We start from the raw sequence: 16,592 nt of genomic DNA, 5'->3' as shown, positions 1-16,592 counted from the left end.
TCCCCCCTAAACCTGGAGGGAGGGCCCGCCCTCGAGTGGGCAGGGCCTGGAAGAGGAGAGGACTCCTAAGGGGCGGTGGGCTCAAGAAGGCTGCGCAGGTGTTTGTGGCCCGGCCAGGTGGGCCTGAGGTCCTGCCTCAGCCCTCCCTCACCTTCCTCCGATTCAGGAGCAGAGGAGGAAACGTTCGCTGTCCCTCCTGCCGCCTCCCAATAGTCCTCCCTCTGAGGGCGCTGTCTCCCTCGCACTGCTCCCTACCCAGGGTCCTTTCTCAGCCCAGCCCCCGGCTCCCCTCCTCCCGCCTTCGGAAGGCCAGGCCTTCCTTCCCCTTCGCCCCGGCTTCCAGGCCCCGGGTCCCGGCCGCCCCGCCCCCGGGCCGCGTAGCCCTCCCGCCGCTCACCTGTGCCCACAGGTGTCACCGCACCCGCTGCCCTGCGCCGCCCTCCCCGCCCGCGGGGCTCCCCGTCGCCGTCGGCTCCCCGGCGATGCCAGCCAGCCCCGATGCCCAGCCTGGGACTGGGATCGAGCGGCCCGCGGGAGCCGGGCAGCGCGGGTCCGGGCGAGGAGGGCGGGGACCGGGCTGGCCCCTCCCTACTGCCAGCGCCGCTCGGGGCAGAGGGGCGGGGCCCTGGGGACCGAGCAGCCCCCGCCCTCACGCAGCCACCGCCTTCCCCGGAGAGGACAGCTCACGTGGCGGTGCCCTCCTTTCCCCTTTTCGGTCGCACCTGAACTCAACACCCGCCGGCCGAGCGGGAGGGCTGGGACCGCGCGCCCTCCACTCCAGGCCAGACCCCCGCGAGGCGCTGCAGTCATGAGGGCTGAGTGAGGGGCGGGGCGCCGCCGGGGGAGGCGGCGAGGGTGACAACCTGTGGCAGGCACCCCTCTCTCCTGCTGGTCGCGGCGAGTGGCCGGCTCTCCCGTCCTCCCCCTGCCTCGGCCTAGACCCCTAAGCAGGCAGGGAGCCCGCCTGCCAGCTGGAGGGGCAGGGGGCCCCGTCGCTGCTGTGGAGTCCAAAGTGTGAGCCTTATCTCTCAGAGGACCGGCTGGCCTGCCTGGTGGAAGGTAATAGTGGAAGGCTGTCCTGGACTTTGCCTTTGCTCCAGGGATAGGCATCTGAGGCCTGACCCTCACTTCTCCTATGACCTAAGACTCAGGTGGGGGCACCCTCCCAGTTCACCTGCAAATAAGCCCACTCCCGGCTACACCAGGGTCACCCAGCCCTTGCGGTGGCTGCTAAAATAGATGCTGTGGGGCCAGGCGCGATGGCTCACGCCTGTAATCCCAACACTTTGGGAGGCCGAGGCGGGCGGATCACAAGGTCGGGAGATCGAGACCAGCCTGGCCAATATGGTGAAACCCCGACTCTACTAAAAATACAAAAATTAGCTGGGCACGGTGACGGGCGCCTGTAGTCCCAGCTACTTGGGAGGCTGAGGCGGGAGAATCGCTTGAACCTGGGAGGTGGAGGTTGCAGTGAGCCAAGACAGCACTACTGCACTCCAGCCTGGGCAACAGAGTGAAACTCCACCTCAAAAAAAAAAAAAAAAAAAAAAAAGAAAAGAAAAAGAAAAAGATGCTGTGGAAGGACTGACACATGCTGGGCATTGCATGAAAGGACCGTACTTTATTTTCTTTATTTTTTATTTTTAAAATTTATTTTTTAAAAAGAAAATAGAGACAATATCTTGCTGTGTGGCCCAGGATGGTCTCCAACTCCTGGGTTCAAGCGATCCTCCTGCTTCGGTTTCCCCACCTTTTCACTTCTCTAAATCATGGCACCTCGTCTGACAGAAGCACTGGATATTTGAGATGGAAGTGTCCTGTGGATGTGTGGTCATTATAATCTCACAACCATGAAACCCAAGACCCTGTAGTTGGCGGGTGGCAGGTCTGAGGCTCCCAGCCCCTCACCCTGCCTGTGGTCTGTTTCCTGCCAATGAACTCAACAGTGATTGATATGGCTCCTTACTTCTTCAGAGCCCAGCCCCTCACCCTGCCTGTGGTCTATTTCCTGCCAATGGACTCAACAGTGATTGATACGGCTCCTTACTTCTTCAGAGCATCCTGAAGTTCAGGAAACACTTTCAGAAGCAGAATCTCCTTGAGTTGCCAGAGGAAAAGGCCTCTATTCCCTTTTCCCATCTAGGATATGAAACACATATATGATCAGAGTGTTCTAGTCCTCACTCGGACTCTGGTGACTCTATTTCGTTTGGAGGAGGAATCTATATCTTTGGGCGGTTTCTAATTTTGTATTCCCTGTGTCCATCCTCAAATCTGCCCTCTGGGATTCTCTTTCTCTGAGCTTGCTGTTGTGTGATTGCTCTGCTGGTTCAGAAGTGTCCTCTTTTCCTCCAGCTCCTTGAACCAGCCTGTCTCCTGCTCCTGGTCCATCTGGTGGTGGGACTAGTTTTCAGGGGTGAAGTCAGGTGGGAAAGGAACTGCAGTGGCAAGAAACCAGAGTTTGCCTAGTTCCTAGCCCTTCCCTCTTCCCATTCACTGTGTGTGTGTGTGTGTGTGTGTGTGTGTGGTGAGAGCTAGACAGAGATAGAGAGATGTCCAGGGATGACAAGAGTAGCCATGAGGGAAAGAGTTAATAAGCCAGGAGAGGAGGTGGTGATTACGGACAGTATTAAATGACACCCCAGAGACAGCTGGTGCCAATGGCCCCTAGCTTCTCCTCCCAGTGTCTCCCAGAAGGAGTGGGAAGGAGGAATAAGAGGGAAGATGAAATTGAGAGAGCACCAAAGACAAGCCTGGGCTTACAGTGCTCTGGGGTGAGCTGGCTAGACGGGCCCAGTGGAAGGTGGTGGTGGGTGGCGGGGTGGTTAACCCTTTCACTTCCCTCTAGGCGCTGAGGTCCAGTCTCCACCCACTACTGCCCCAGGGCCTGTCTTCAGCCTCCCTGGGAGGAGAGGTTCCCAGGGCAAGCTGGAGTCTAGAAGCCAGAGGTGTGGCCGGGCACAGGTGTGTGGCCTAGGAGGCAGGCCTCCATGTTCTGTTTCTTTTCTGTCACTCTCACAGTCTCCACTTCCATGACTCCTCTGTGCTGTGGAGAGCACACTCCTATGGCAGGCTGAGGGGAGCATTCTCAGGGAGCTGAATGAAATGTAAAGAATTGGGAGGCTGGAGGCTTGGCCTCTGCCAAGTGAGGCTAGGGGCCACCTGGTCCTTGGACCAGAGTATGCCATCTGGATACTTCTCTTTATTCCTGGTTGTCCTAGCCTTTCCTCACATGTCTAGCTTGAGTCATATGCCTCACTTTCTCCCAGGTAAGATGCTCCTCATTAGGCCCCTGGATTGACCCCATAACTGATGGTAAAGTGTGTGTCCACAGTCAGAGCTCTGAGGATCAAATGCTTCTGTCCAATAGCAGCCTGAGGATAACTGCCTGGGGTTGGCATAAGGGGCTCACCAGGCAGGAAGGTCAGGGAAACTCATTTGTGCCTGGACCTCTGCTGAGCCCATATCTCTCAGGGCAGAAGTGGGAACCATCTGGGCTAATGAGGGGCTGGCAGGCACTAGCAACAGGAGGCAGATAATGGGAGCTGTGTCCTCCCTGCCCAGAGCGAGGCAGAAACTGAGGGTTCAAGCTAGGAGGCGCCAGGTCATGTGAGGCAGATGAATACCAGGAGAACGGGCCACAGGGCACAGCCTCTGGTGCCTCAGGCCAGAACTGGTACTTCCCGTTTCTTCTTTCCTCCCCTCCTCCCTTCCTTCCACATTTACTGGCAATGTGTAAAACAGTAGGAATATAGAAAAGAATAAGAGGCCCTGACCTCTAGGGGCTTACAGACTAGTGGGGAGGCAGATGGGCGAAAAGAACATTGATATTTAAGTTAGACCAAGAATGACTGAGTCAGGAGCTGTGGGAACACTTTGGAGGGACCGGTTACTACCTAGGGGAGCCAGGGATGGCTTCTAGAGGAAGCGAGCTTTGTGTTGGGACTCGAAGGATGAGTAGCAGTCAGCTGGGCTGAGAAGGAGGAAAGGGCATTTCTGGAGGAGGGAAGAGCATGTTTAAAAAGAAACTGGGGAAGGGCAGACTTCCCTAAAGGCCTCCTGAGGGTCTACCCTCTTGGCTCCCTGGGAATATCCCAGCTTCCGAGCCGAGGGTCTCTGGGTGGTGGCTTAGGAGGACGAACCTTCTTTGTGGCCTTCCAGGACCTCCGCAGTTTGACCTCAGTTATACTTCCCTACTCAATCCCTACATGTGTCCCCATTCCCTGGGTCGGCCTCGACTTTCCTGACTCCATGCCTTTGCTCAAGCTGTTCCCCTCAGCTGGGTGCCTTGTCCTCCGACTCCACTTACCTCCTTCGAGGTCTTTCCTAGGACTGCCTCCTTCACGAAGCCTTTCCTAATAATCCCGCAGCCAGGCTGATCACTTTCCTCCCTGCTTGCAGCTGCCTTGACCGCTATGTTTCTTTAAAAGGCACCACTCTTGTTCTCCCTACTAAGTTGATATTAGCATGTGCCGCCTATGCCTGAGGGCAGAGACCAGCCTAACACAAGACTGGCATGGTGTTTGGGAATTGAACTGGATTGACTTGCTAGAGGACCCAGACAGAATGACTTGCAGATAGACTGGCCTGTACTGTTCTGTCCCTACCCAAAGGAACCACATTTGCTTTTTAGATACCTGGAATTCTTCCATAATTTCAGTTTCCTTTCCTGCTTGATTACTGTAGCATCAGGACATCTTTGATGCACCTAAATGTTCCTCTCCATTAGGACAAACATACCATGTAAGTTTACCTCGCAGGCCAATTCTTTTTTCTTTTTCTTTTTTTAAAATTCCAGATTCTTTCAGATCCTGAATTGCGGGCTAATTCTGATAGGTGGTGGGTTCCTGGAACATTAACTTAAGAAGGATTCTGTGGCTGGCTCAGCAGAAAGAATGCTAAGATGGCTTAGCAATGTCTGCCCCAGGGGAAAGAGGGCTCTTTCTGCCTTAGCGTGAGGTTTATCAGTCACTTGTCTTGCACTGAGCCAAGACTGGGACACTGAGAATGTAAGGCCTTTGCCTCTGTTGGAAGCTGATGGCGAAAGTGACTAGAAGACAGTCGGGTGGATCTACCTTCTTGGGATTTACGGTGGCATATCTTCCAGTCAGATGTCTGGATGTCCAGGTCTGTGCTCTGAGGCACCCTTTTGACATGCGGCCCCAGAGAGGCTGTGGAATTTTTTTTTCTTTTTTTGAGACAGGGTCTCACTCTGTCACCCAGACTGGAGTGCAGTAGCGCCATCACAGCTCTCTGCAGCCCAGACCGCCGAGGCTCCAGTGATCCTCGCATCTCAGCCTCCCGAGTAGCTGGGACCACAGGCACATGCCAACATGCCCTGTAGTGAACAGAACACTGGATGAACAGATGGGTGAACAGAATATTGATATGGAAGTTAGACATAGAAGGGATAAACTGGGAGCTGCAGGAACACTTTGGAAGGACCAGTTACTACATAGAGGAGCTAGGGATGGCTTCTAGAGGAGGCAAGCTTTGTGCCGGGACTTGAGGGATGAGTAGTAGTCGGCTGGGTAGACAAGGAGGAAAAGGTGCTGGACCAAGAGCTATGGAATCTTTTTTCTTCTTTTTCTTTTTGTTTGTTTGTTTGTTTGTTTGTTTGTTTTTGAGATGGAGTCTCGCTCTGTCGCCAGGCTGGAGTGTAGTGGTGGCGCAATCTCGGCTCACTGCAACCTCTGCCTCCCGGGTTCAAGCGATTCTCCTGCCTCAACCTCCCAAGTAGCTGGAACTACAGTAGCGCGCCACCACGCCCAGCTAATTTTTGTGTTTTTAGTAGAGATGGGGTTTCACCATGTTGGCCAGGATGGTCTTGTTGTCTTGACCTCGTGATCCACCCACCTTGGCCTCCCAAAGTGCTAGGATTACAGGCGTGAGTGACCGCGCCAAGCCAAGGGCTGTGGAATCTTAACCAGACCTATAGGGCCTTTGTGGCTCAGGAGCCCCAGCAGGTTCCTTAGCAGGTGACGTTGAGGCCATGGCACTGAATTTCCCAGCTGTGGAAATGTTCCCCATCCTTCTCTCTTTCCAGGCTGCTCAGGCCTTCCGGAATGACAAGGGCATATCCAAAGTGAAAGATGTCCGCAGCCATTTTATTTCTTGGCCTTCTGTCTTTGCCCCATGGCACCTGACAGCCATGGTCTCCCCTAGTGGCCTCCCCTGGAAATGCAATGAAGCCTCATTGCATTGTCTTGGTCTTTGGGGGCAGGAGCGGACAAGCCTCCAAGGCCTGGCCTTCCTGAGTCGAATGGGCCCCAAGTGGTTTGTAGTCCAACACTTCTACCCACACAGGAGCGCAGGCTAATGCCCTTCACGGATGGCTCCTGCCTGTGCCCAACACCTCCAGCCATGCTTCTTCCAGGGCCAATGCCTTTGTTCAAGTGGCTCTGCTCAGTGAGTGGGGTCACTTCCTTCAAGCCCCCTTCCTTCCAGTGGCCATTTGATTTCCTCCCTCAGGTCTGCACTCACGCTGGGTCCTCTCAGGTTTCTTCCACCTGAGGATGACTCAAATATCCACGCACCTAGGCAGTTTAAGGCTCTGGGTCAACCCTTGCAAATGTCTTCAAAGCTAGAACAGCCCTTCCCCCATGGCCAACTTCTACTAGCTCTGTGGCCCTTGTCACTTAGTCCAGGGTCACAGCCAGCCCTCACTTGGGGCACATGTATTTCGAGGCCCATTTGCCCAGGGTGGCTGACTGTCTGGGTCCATCTCATTATGGCACACCTTGCCTAGCCCAGGCAGATGAGCTGGTATTCTCCTGTTAGAGTAGACGCTAGCAGCACGACAGTCTTAAATCATCATTACTAATTTAATTTGACAACCCTGACTTTCAGGAAGTTCTTTCTCATCTCTGACCCAAATACCTCCAGCTTAAATTTAATTTCCTCGTACTCTGGGGAATACGCTTCTCTGTATCATGAACCCCTCTTTGGATAACTGAACCACAGTTCAGTCATTTTAGCAGGTTTAGAAGCCCTGGATCCTTTTGCCTTCCTTCAGAGACTGTGTTCTCAGTTTGTGTTCATATGGGCAGACAACAAGGTCTGAGGAACCACCCTGTGCACCAGGCACTGAGTGGATGCTCAGAAGACATCATTCCATTTCTCCTTACAACAACCCAAGAGGCAGATGCTACCGGTATCATCCTACTTAGTTGGTGCAAGACTGAATCTCGGAGGTAAAATAGCTTCACCAAGGTCACAAAGCCAGGATGTGGAAGAGCTGGGTCAATTCCTATACCTAACAAGGCTTTAGAGCAGACATTTGGTCCAGCTGCCAGCTGCCAAACAGGAGACCACTGTGAGTATGTAGGACAGATGTCTGCCTCTGACTTTGCATCCATTTTGTGTCGATTTCTTTTTTTTTTTTTTTGAACGGAGTCTCACTCTGTTGCCCAGGCTGGAGTGCAGTGGCATGATCTTGGCTCACTGCAAGCTCCGCCTCCCGGGTTCACGCCGTTCTCCTGCCTCAGCCTCCCAAGTAGCTGGGACCACAGGCGCCCGCCACCATGCCCGGCTAATTTTTTGTATTTTTAGTAGAGACGGGGTTTCACCATGTTAGCCAGGATGGTCTCGATCTCCTGACCTCGTGATCGGCCTGCCTCCGCCTCCCAAAGTGCTGGGATTACAGGCATGAGCCACTGTGCCTGGCCCATTTTGTGTCGGTTTCTACCTTAATTTTGCATTAATCATTTCTGCCTGCCTAAATGACGGATCTCTGCCTCCCTTACTGCTCCTGCACTTGTTGGTTTGTTGTTTTTAGAATACAAATGCACTGTGCAGGGCTCAGAGGCTTGGAGCCATCTCTGTCTCATGCCAGGGTCTTGGTTCATAGGGAAGCCCTTCATCGGGCTTTGGGGGCAGCTGGATTTGATTTGTCTGTATCTCCATCCTTGTATGTAAAATGAGGATAAAGTAACTAAATTTTGGAATCATTGGATCATTACAATAATAACAATAGCTAACTTTAATTAATTAATTTATTTCTTTTTTAAGAGATAGCGTCTTGCTCTGTCATCCAGGCTGGGAGTACAGTAGTGCGATCATGGCTCACTGCAGCCTCAACCTCCTAGGCCCAAGTGATCCTCCCACCTCAGCCTCCCAAGTAGCTGAGACCACAGGTGTGTGCCACCAAACCTGGCTAATTTTTAATTTTTTGTAGAGAAGGGGGTCTCCCTCTCTGCCCAGGTTTGTCTTGAATTCCTGGCCTCAAGGGATCCTCCTGAGTTGGCCTCCCAAAGTGCTCAGATTACGGGCGTGAGCCACTGCGCCCAGCCAGAGCTAGCTTATTAAAGCAATAACTATGTGCAAGGCACATAGTTTATATGTTTTATTTTATTTAATCCTCACAAAAATCCTATGAGGTAGATACTATCATACTCCTATCACAGGGGAGGAAACAGGCTCAGAGAGGTTACATGACATGTTCAAGATGACAAATTTAGCAAGAAAAAAAGTCAGGATTTGAACTCAATTGCCTCATTCCCAAGCTGGCACCTTTAACTACTATCCAATAGGAAAATAAACAAGTTGCTCTAGGTAAGCCTAGTGTATGGAAAGGAAACCAGATAAAACTGACTGCCTTGTTTCAGCCCTAAACGTCATCTCAGCATTTGAAGACACAAGAAATCTAACTCCTAAAGCTTTGAGAAGTATTTACTGAAGGCTGCTGGCCAGGGCTGGTCTTTACTGAGGGCTGTTGGCTGGAGCCCGAGCCCAGGGCTCTGTTGCTTATTACACGGCATCGTTTCCTAATAAGCATCTTCACTCCGCTCTCCCCAAAATATTCTTCCTCATAGTATCTATTCAGTCCTCTCCTCTCCTGCTCCCTCTTCTGTCTCCTTCCAACCCCTCTTCCTGATCTTCCCCCTCCCATGGCTCCATTCCCTTTCCTTTATGGAGCCATCTACTCTTGTCCTCCCTTTGGTAATCTCGTCTGCCCTTCTGCTCAGTAAAACAAAGATGTTTCACCCACGTCCTCAAAAGGAGGATAGTAAATCCATGTAACAATGAAATATTGTTGTCCTCGGCATGCTGGGCTGTCAATGCATGGCCAAAGCAGATAAAAGGAAACCCTAAGGGGCTGAGGAGACAACAGAGAGGGGATTTAGAAAACTGCTTTCCTCAGGCCGGCGCGGTGGCTCATGCCTGTAATCCCAGCACTTTGGGAGGCTGAGGCAGGCAGATCACGAGGTTAGGAGATCGAGACCATCCTGGCTAACATGGTGAAACCCCGTCACTCCTAAAAATACAAAAAATCAGCCGGGCATAGTGGCACGCACCTGTAGTCTCAGCTACTCAGGAGGCTGAGGCAGGAGAATCACTTGAACCCGGGAGGTGGAGGTTGCAGTGAGCTGAGATCGCGCCACTGCACTCCAGCCTCGGTGACTCAGAGCAAGACTCCGTCTCAAAAAATTAAAAAAAAAAAAAAAAAAAAAAAAAGAAAAGAAAGAAAGAAAACTACTATCTTCACAGGCCCTGCATTCTGTCTCTTTTCCTTCCCTTCCCTCCATCAGTACCGGGGGAGGAGGAGGAGGAGGAGGTGCGAGTATGAATCCCTCCTTACCATCTGACTCAAGTCTGCACATTCTCCAAGACCTGAATTAATCCCTGCCCAGACCCTCCTGGACCAACATGGTACACAGTACCTCCTCTGCCCCTGATTCCTGCTACATATGCCCCTCTTACATTTGCCTTACCTTTCTTGTTACCAAACTTTCATGGTGGGTGTCTCCTCTCCTTATCTAGGCCGTAAACTCCTTAAAAGCAGGACCTTGCTCTTTCACAGTGCCAGGCTAGGTGGAACTTGACATAGATACTAATTAAAGATTTGCTTGGGAGATGACTGTGGAGTAAGACCTCTAGGAGTGAGGTCTCTGGAGTCTGCATTCGGGCTCCATCACTATGGGGTTGCTTGTCCCTGATTTTTCACGTCTCTGAGTGTCTATGCTATTTGGTAAGATCCTTCCGCACTGACTCTGCGCTTGGCCTTGTGATTTGCTTTGGCCAATAGAATGTGGTAGAAGTGATGATGGACTCTTTCTAGTCTTGGAGCTCCAAAGGCTTTGTCCACATTCATTGTCTCGGAAGCTTCCCACCATGATGAGGAACAAGCTCAGGAGGACAAGAGACCACGTGCAGGAGAGTAAGTCATCCTAGCTAAGGCCATCCTAGACCAGGCAGAGGAAAGCTGACCCATAGCCACAAACGTACGAGGGAGCCCAGCTGAAATCTGACTAACTTGGACCAAATCAGCAGAATGACTTAGCCAACCTGGTTGATTCATGTGCAAAAGTACATTTTTATTATTAGCCTGTTAGTAGATAGTTTTGGGTGCTTGTTATGCAGCACTAATGTGGTGTTGGAGAATGGATACAAGCATTTACCAGCTCTGTGATCTTGGGAAAGTTATTTAATTGCTATACTCTTTTTTTTTTTTTTTTTTTTTTTTGAGACAGGGTCTTGCTTTGTTTCCCAGGATGGAGTGCAGTGGCGTGATCTCGGTTCACTGCAATGTCGGTCTCCCGGGCTCAGGTGACCCTTCTGCTGCAGCCCCCCGAGCTGCTGGGAGTACAGGCGCATGCCCCCACGCCTGGTTAATTTCTGTATTTTTAGTAGAGACAGAATTTCACATTGTTGGCCAGGCTGGTCTCGAACTCTTGACCTCAAGTGATCCACCCACCTTGGCCTCCCAAAGTGCTGGGATTACAGGCGTGAGCCACCACACGCAGCTGATTGCTGTATACTTCAACTTCCTTGTCTGTAAAATGGGAATGTAGTGGATACTGTTGACAGCTTCAGCTGTGTCTCCTCTCCCAGAGATTGCTTCAGCTGAAGAACTGCTTCACCCAAGGTTCTGCTCCCTTTCCTGGGGCTGCCTGTATCCACGGGCTGGCTGATGTGGAAGTATTAAAGTCTGGGCCCCTTGTTCCAGCTGGGGGCAACTCTGCAGGGCCATCCTAGCTGCAGAGCTGCTTGTGGCTGCTGCATCATTCGCTTACCGCCTAATCCCGCTTCATTTCTCCACAAGGGTCAAATTCAAGAGACTTCCAAATCAACCTCTTACCTTCATATCCCCATCTTAGAATTTGATTTCCTGGCCAATCAAATTGGCAAGATCTGGCCAATGAGATAAAAGCAGGTATGTTCCTTAAAACTGCCTGTGGCCAGTGGCTCACGCCTGTAATCCTAGCACTTTGGGAGGCCGAGGCAGGTGGATTGCCTGAGCCTGTGTTGTCAGCTTGGGCAACACAGTGAAACCCCGTCTCTACTAAAATACAAAAAATTAGCTGGGCGTGGTGGTGTGCACCTGTAATCCCAGTTACCCTGGAGGGTGAGACAGGAGAATCGCTTGAACCTGGGAGGCAGAGGTTGCAGTGAGCACAGATCACGCCACTGCACTCCAGCCGGGGCGATAGAGCGAGACTCCATCTCAAAAAAAAAAAAAACAAACACTGTTTTGCCTTCAAACTTTGGATCTATTACTACTATCAATAGCATTTTGAAAAACTGCATACATCTTTGTATATTTTTGAATGTAAAATCTTTTTTTATATTTTAAAATGTAACGTTTAGCATATTATTGTTAACATTTAAGATGAAATAATTCCCTTTAATTTTAACTTTTTATTTAAAAAATTCAAAGTTTTAGAAATTTGCAAGAACAATATAATGACCTTTTGTATACCTTTTACCTACGATTACTGATATTTTGCCCCATTTGGTCTCTCACATTCTCTCTGCGTATCACTAGAATTATTGATATATAATTAAAACAGAAATTATATATATCTATATGTATTTTTTTTATTTTTTGAGACAGGGTCTTGCTCTGTTGCCCAGGCTGGAATGCAGTGGTGTGATCATGGCTCACTGTAGCCTTGACCTCCCTGGACTCAAGTGATCCTCTCTCCTCAGCCTCCCAGGTACCTGGGACCACAGGCACCTGCCACTGCACCTGGCTAATTTTTGTATTTTTTGTAGAGATAAAGTTTCACTGTGCTGTCCAGGATGGCAGAAATATATCTTAAATATATATTCAACTTAAAAAGAAAAAGTTAATTGAGATTGTACTCTTCCCCAGTGAGATGGACAGAGCTACCTCTGTACCCCCAAATTTTTTCAAAGAGAGGCAATATGTGCGGGGGTTTGGCTCATGTGTGGATTTAGGCAGCCTTGGTCTGAATCTTGGTTTTGCTGCTTATGGGCTGTGTGGTCTTAGACAGGTTATTTACCCTCTTTGTGCCACAGAATCTTCATAATATTTGTGTCTACGTCACATGGTTGTGGTGAGGACCAAATGAGTTAATATATAAAGTACTTAGTTAGAACATTACCTGATATATTGTAAGTATGGTTTATGTTTATGATATAATCGAGTGTATCAGTGGATGAATAATTATTTATTGCTAGATAATTAGGGTGCAGAGCAAATTAACAAGAAGATATATCACCAGTAAGTCGGAGGTTTCCAAAAGATGTATTCATGATCATTGTTCAATGCATTACTTACAGTAGAATCATTTCTCAGTGGTAAGTTAATCTAAGAACATGGTAGGAATAAATAAATGAGCAGAGAAGTGATTGATAAATGATAGCAAATTGGAGACATGTAAAAAAAATTTTTCTTAATGACTGAGGTAGGCTCAGTGGCTCACGCTTGTAATCCCAGCACTTTGGGAGACCGAGGCAGGTGGATCACTTGAAGCCAGGAGTTCGAGACCAGCCTGGACAACATGGTGAAAACCCTCTATAAAAAAACAAAAATTAGCCGGGTGTGATGGCTCCCGCCTGTATTCCCAGCTACCTGGGGGGCAGAGGTGGAAGGATCGCTTGAGCCTGGGAGGTGGAGGTTGCAGTGAGTCAAGATCATGCCACTGCACTCCAGCCTGGGTGACAGAGTGAGACCCTGTCTCAAAAAAAAAAAAAAAAAAAAAAAAGTGACGTTCCATTATTCAATAATTGGGAGCAAAAGGGAAAGAAGATTTTTTTCCTACGAGTCTTAGTAAATATAGAACACTAAAGTGCCTTTGATATATGTTTGTTTAACTGGAGGAGGCAATGTTCATCTATTGAAAGTAAATGTGAAACTTTTCACTTCCCCCTTCTTTTTTTTTTTTTGAGACAGAGTCTCTCTCTGTTGCCCAGGCTGGAGTGCAGTAGGTGCGATCTCGGCTCACTGCAACCTCCACCTCCTGGGTTCAAGCGATTTTCCTGCCTCAGCCTTCTGAGTAGCTGGGATTACAGGTGCCCGCTGCCCACGCCCGACTAATTTTTGTATTTTTGGTAGACACGGGGTTTCACCGTGTTGGTCAGGCTGGTCTCGAACTCCTGACCTTGTGATCCGCCTGCCTCAGCCTCCCAAAGTGCTGGGATTACAGGCGTGAGCCACCACACCTGGCCTCACTTCCCTCTTCTTGAAATTGTGCAAAATATTCAGAGAAGAGCAGTCCTGCCAGGGTGGCAGACAGCCTGGCCCTGGGCTCTGTGTGAGGGTTCAGAAGCTGCTCTGCCTGCCTCGAGCTTCACAGGAGATCAGCCTTGTCCGGGTGCTTTTAAGAATCATGATGATCTTTAAGATAGATAAGGCATGGAGCTCTGCCTCGAGCTTATCACATGCATGACTTAAGGTGCTATCACTATCAGTGTTTACTACCTGACTCTCCCTTAGCACTCAAGTATTCCTGGGGAGCTTTAGGGGTATGGAAAGTAATACTGTCCCTACTCCTGCTTCACCCTATCTGAGCCCACAACATCCCAACACATCTTCTTAACTTCACATTTTGCCCTTTACAAAAATATATATATAGCACAGAGAAGACACGAAGACCTACAAGAGGTTTGTGGTGATTTCATTAAACGAAGACTTGCCCACACTGATATTATTATTTATTTTTTAAATTTTTATTTCAGTAGATTTTGGGGAACAGGTGGTGTTTGGTTACCTGGATAAATTCTTTAGTGGTAGTTTCTGAGATTTTGCTATACTCATCACCTGAGCAGTGTACACTGTACACTTTTATCCCTCACCCTCTCCCACCCTTCCCCCTGAGTCCCCAAAGTCCATCATATCATTCTTATGCCTTTGCACCCTCATAGCTTAGCTCCCACTTATAAGTGAGAACATACGATGTTTGGTTTTCCATTCCTGAGTTACTTCACTTAGAATCATGGTCTCCAACTCCATAATATATATCACATTTTCTTTATCCACTCGTTGGTTCAACTCAAACCGATGTTATGAAGCATCCTTTCTTCAGGGCCATGAAGCTTTTACGCTCCAAGCATTCTATCTTAAAATTTGGGAAAGTTGAGAGGTCGTGTGGTGCCTGAAGTGTTCTATGTGGCATGGGTTATTATTATGATTGTTCTTAAGAGAGCCACCTGCCTGGCCTCCCATAGTGCTGGGATTACAGGCATGAGCCGCCACGCCTGACCAGCATGGATTATTTCTTAACACACCCCCTTCCTCTACAAAAGTTATTTTCAGCAATAATCATGAATTGAAGTTTTCATATTGGCCCTCATAAAACAAAAATATTACAACTTGTAATTTGCCTTCCATCTCACTGCTTTTTTTTTTTTTGACAGAGTCTCGCTCTGTCACCCAGGCTGGAGTGCAATCTCAGCTCACTGAAACCTCCGCCTCCTGGGTTCAAGTAGGTCTCATGCCTCAGCCTCCCGAGTAGCTGGAATTACAGGCGTGCGCCACCATGCCCAGCTAATTTTTGTATTTTTAGTACAGACAGGGTTTCGCCATGTGGGCCAGGCAGGTCTTGAACTCTTGGCCTCAAGTGATCCTCCCACCGTGGCCTCCCAAAGTGCTGGAATTACAGTTGTGAGCTACCACACCCGGCCTCCTTTTCACTGTTTTGAATTTTTAACACAAATAGAAAGTCCAAGTAGATAAGAGAAAAATAACTCAAGTTATTCCTTTGTCTTTGCAATCAGGGCACTATCATTGTGTCTTTTGAATCTACCTTCCAAAGGCAGAGATAACGTGGTTCTGTTAGTGGAAAAAAGGGTCCTGATCCAGAGCCCAGAGGGTTCTTGGATCTCGTGCAGGAAATAACTCAAGGCGAGTCACAGAGTGCAGTAAGAAGAGAGTTTATTGAAAGCTATCCTGTTACACAGGAGGGCGTCCTCAGAAAGCCAGCAGAGGACTGCCCTGGCTTTGTTTTAAGTTTTTCTTGTATAGGGGTCTTGTCGATGTAAAGGTTAAACTAAGCTGTGTCTACATGTGGGTGAGCAGACTGCATGAGAGAGTTTATTACTCTGTTGATTTAAAGAAAACTGTCCTTGACGTTTTAGTGTGTAAGTATTAATACATCAAGGTGTAACTATGATTATCTTCAGAGCATATGTTGATACGGGTATCGGGACATGTGGACTCTCCATTGTTGTCGGAGGGTGTTTTTGTAGGCATCTTTAGACTGTTTCCTCAACTGTAAACACACCATGACTGTAGGCTGTTACCAGCAAGGAATGTGCCTTTCTAGCTTTTTGTGTGTGTGTGCCTTTCTAGTTTTAAGATGGGAGTTGATTGGCCAGGTGCTGTGGCTCATACCTATAATCTCAGCACTTTGGGAGGCCGAGTCGGGAGGATTACTTAAGACCAGGAGTTGAGACCAGCCGGGCAACACGGGGAGACCCTGTCTCTAAATTAAAAAACAAAACAAAACAAAAAGATGGAGTTGAGTGTAAAATGGTGTCACTCTGGCTCTCCCAAGCTCCTGCTTCCCTAGCAGCTCCACACGAACGGAGGCACTGACCAGCCAGAAGGAAGAAACGCATGGAGCTGAGTCTGCGGGTATCGGGGGCCCACTGAATAACGAGTTTTCAGCTTTCATTTCTGCATAGGAGATAATGTTATTTATCTATTTTTTTTTTTTTGAGACGGAGTCTCACTCTGTCGCCCAGGCTGGAATGCAGTGGCGCGATCTCGGCTCACTGCAAGCTCCGCCTCCCGGGTTCACGCCATTCTCCTGCCTCAGCCTCCCGAGTAGCTGGGACTACAGGCGCCTGCCACCACGCCCAGCTAATTTTTTGTATTTTTAGTAGAGATGGGGTTTCACCGTGTTAGGATGGTCTCGATCTCCTGACCTCATGATCCACCCGCCTCGGCCTCCCAAAGTGCTGGGATTACAAGCGTGAGCCACCGCGCCCGGCCGATAATGTTATTTAAATGCTAAGTTATAAAAACAAGTTAAATTGAAGTTCACATTTTATTTATTTATTTATTTATTTTTGAGATGGAGTCTCACTCTGTCACCCAGGCTGGAGTGCAGTGGCCTAATCTCGGCTCACTGAAACCTCTGCCTCTTAGGTTCAAGTGATTCTCCTGCCTCAGCCTCCTGAGTAGCTGAGATTACAGGCGTGCACTACCATGCCTGGCTAATTTTTGTATTTTTAGTAGGGGTTTCACCATGTTGGCCAGGCTGGTCTCGAACTCTTAACCTCGGGTGATCCACCTGCCTTGGCCTCCCAAAGTGCTGGGATTACAGGCGTGAGCCACTGCGCCCGGCCGAAGTTCACATATAATTAAAACTCAGTGGTAATGACAGCATTTATTTAGATTT

The 16,592-nt window shown here is 49.3% G+C and overlaps 1 protein-coding gene across 3 annotated transcripts in view; it reads right to left on the bottom strand.

Moving 5' to 3' along the window:
• PLEKHG6 (pleckstrin homology and RhoGEF domain containing G6) overlaps window positions 1-16,592 on the bottom strand; it is a 35,012-nt gene that overhangs the window by 17,338 nt on the left and 1,082 nt on the right. Inside the window, exon 1 of one of the 3 annotated variants that reach the window (XM_055095283.3) lies at window positions 398-2,008. The exons of 1 other annotated variant lie outside the window; for it this stretch is intronic. The gene's annotated coding sequence lies outside the window, so the exon portion shown is untranslated. Of the gene's footprint in view, window positions 1-397; window positions 2,009-16,592 lie in introns of those variants that run through there. One more of the 3 variants, XM_008973745.3, reaches the window with a different exon arrangement.

The sequence above is a fragment of the Pan paniscus genome, chromosome 10 (genome assembly GCF_029289425.2).
Source record: "Pan paniscus chromosome 10, NHGRI_mPanPan1-v2.0_pri, whole genome shotgun sequence".
Lineage (NCBI taxonomy): Eukaryota > Metazoa > Chordata > Mammalia > Primates > Hominidae > Pan > Pan paniscus.
Note: the sequence above shows the minus strand (reverse complement) of the source record. Positions and strands in the feature narration are given on the sequence as shown.